The 1,566-nt window shown below is 49.2% G+C and overlaps 3 non-coding genes and 1 pseudogene across 3 annotated transcripts; all 4 read right to left on the bottom strand.

Annotated features, from left to right (window-relative positions):
- Window positions 1-119, bottom strand: LOC123177901 (5S ribosomal RNA). Its single transcript, XR_006489196.1, has one exon. It is a non-coding gene; the product is annotated as a 5S ribosomal RNA (ribosomal RNA).
- A 367-nt stretch (window positions 120-486) lies between these two features.
- Window positions 487-605, bottom strand: LOC123177900 (5S ribosomal RNA). Its single transcript, XR_006489195.1, has one exon. It is a non-coding gene; the product is annotated as a 5S ribosomal RNA (ribosomal RNA).
- A 367-nt stretch (window positions 606-972) lies between these two features.
- On the bottom strand, window positions 973-1,091 carry LOC123177902 (5S ribosomal RNA). Its single transcript, XR_006489197.1, has one exon. It is a non-coding gene; the product is annotated as a 5S ribosomal RNA (ribosomal RNA).
- A 367-nt stretch (window positions 1,092-1,458) lies between these two features.
- LOC123177903 (uncharacterized) lies at window positions 1,459-1,566 on the bottom strand (annotated as a pseudogene).

Genomic DNA, 1,566 nt, shown 5'->3' with positions numbered 1-1,566 from the left:
GGAATGCAACACGAGGACTTCCCAGGAGGTCACCCATCCTAGTACTACTCTCGCCCAAGCACGCTTAACTTCGGAGTTCTGATGGGATCCGGTGCTTTAGTGCTGGTATGATCGCATCCGACATGTTTCCCCGTCTTCGTCCCTTATGCTTGCCACTCCCAGGTCCGCTCCAAAGACGATTCTACATTCTCACTACCATTACAACCGTTCCCTAACAATGGATAATGTCCTATACTACTTACTCTCCCGCTCAATCACGGAGACGAGTTTTCCACGGTTTCCACCCCTCCCTCCATACCGCAGCAACACGAGTTTTTTCCACCCCTTTCAGAACGCGCTCTTCGCGCCACAAAGCCACCCCAAGACGCGCGAGCAATGAGCATCGAGCTTAAACATATCGCAAACGTCAAACATAATATAACGGGATTAATATATATCGCGCACGTGTGACATGTTTCTCACAAGGCGCAAAAAATAATTATAAAAGGAATGCAACACGAGGACTTCCCAGGAGGTCACCCATCCTAGTACTACTCTCGCCCAAGCACGCTTAACTTCGGAGTTCTGATGGGATCCGGTGCTTTAGTGCTGGTATGATCGCATCCGACATGTTTCCCCGTCTTCGTCCCTTATGCTTGCCACTCCCAGGTCCGCTCCAAAGACGATTCTACATTCTCACTACCATTACAACCGTTCCCTAACAATGGATAATGTCCTATACTACTTACTCTCCCGCTCAATCACGGAGACGAGTTTTCCACGGTTTCCACCCCTCCCTCCATACCACAGCAACACGAGTTTTTTCCACCCCTTACAGAACGCGCTCTTCGCGCCACAAAGCCGCCCCAAGACGCGCGAGCAATGAGCATCGAGCTTAAACATATCGCAAACGTCAAACATAATATAACGGGATTAATATATATCGCGCACGTGCGACATGTTTCTCACAAGGCGCAAAAAATAATTATAAAAGGAATGCAACACGAGGACTTCCCAGGAGGTCACCCATCCTAGTACTACTCTTGCCCAAGCACGCTTAACTTCGGAGTTCTGATGGGATCCGGTGCTTTAGTGCTGGTAAGATCCCATCCGACATGTTTCCCCGTCTTCGTCCCTTATGCTTGCCACTCCCAGGTCCGCTCCAAAGACGATTCTACATTCTCACTACCATTACAACCGTTCCCTAACAATGGATAATGTCCTATACTACTTACTCTCCCGCTCAATCACGGAGACGAGTTTTCCACGGTTTCCACCCCTCCCTCCATACCGCAGCAACACGAGTTTTTTCCACCCCTTTCAGAACGCGCTCTTCGCGCCACAAAGCCGCCCCAAGACGCGCGAGCAATGAGCATCGAGCTTAAACATATCGCAAACGTCAAACATAATATAACGGGATTAATATATATCGCGCACGTGCGACATGTTTCTCACAAGGCGCAAAAAATAATTATAAAAGGAATGCAACACGAGGACTTCCCAGGAGGTCACCCATCCTAGTACTACTCTTGCCCAAGCACGCTTAACTTCGGAGTTCTGATGGGATCCGGTGCTTTAGTGCTGGTA

The sequence above is a fragment of the Triticum aestivum genome, unplaced genomic scaffold, assembly GCF_018294505.1.
Source record: "Triticum aestivum cultivar Chinese Spring unplaced genomic scaffold, IWGSC CS RefSeq v2.1 scaffold84165, whole genome shotgun sequence".
NCBI classification, from domain to species: Eukaryota; Viridiplantae; Streptophyta; class Magnoliopsida; order Poales; family Poaceae; genus Triticum; species Triticum aestivum.
Note: the sequence above shows the minus strand (reverse complement) of the source record. Positions and strands in the feature narration are given on the sequence as shown.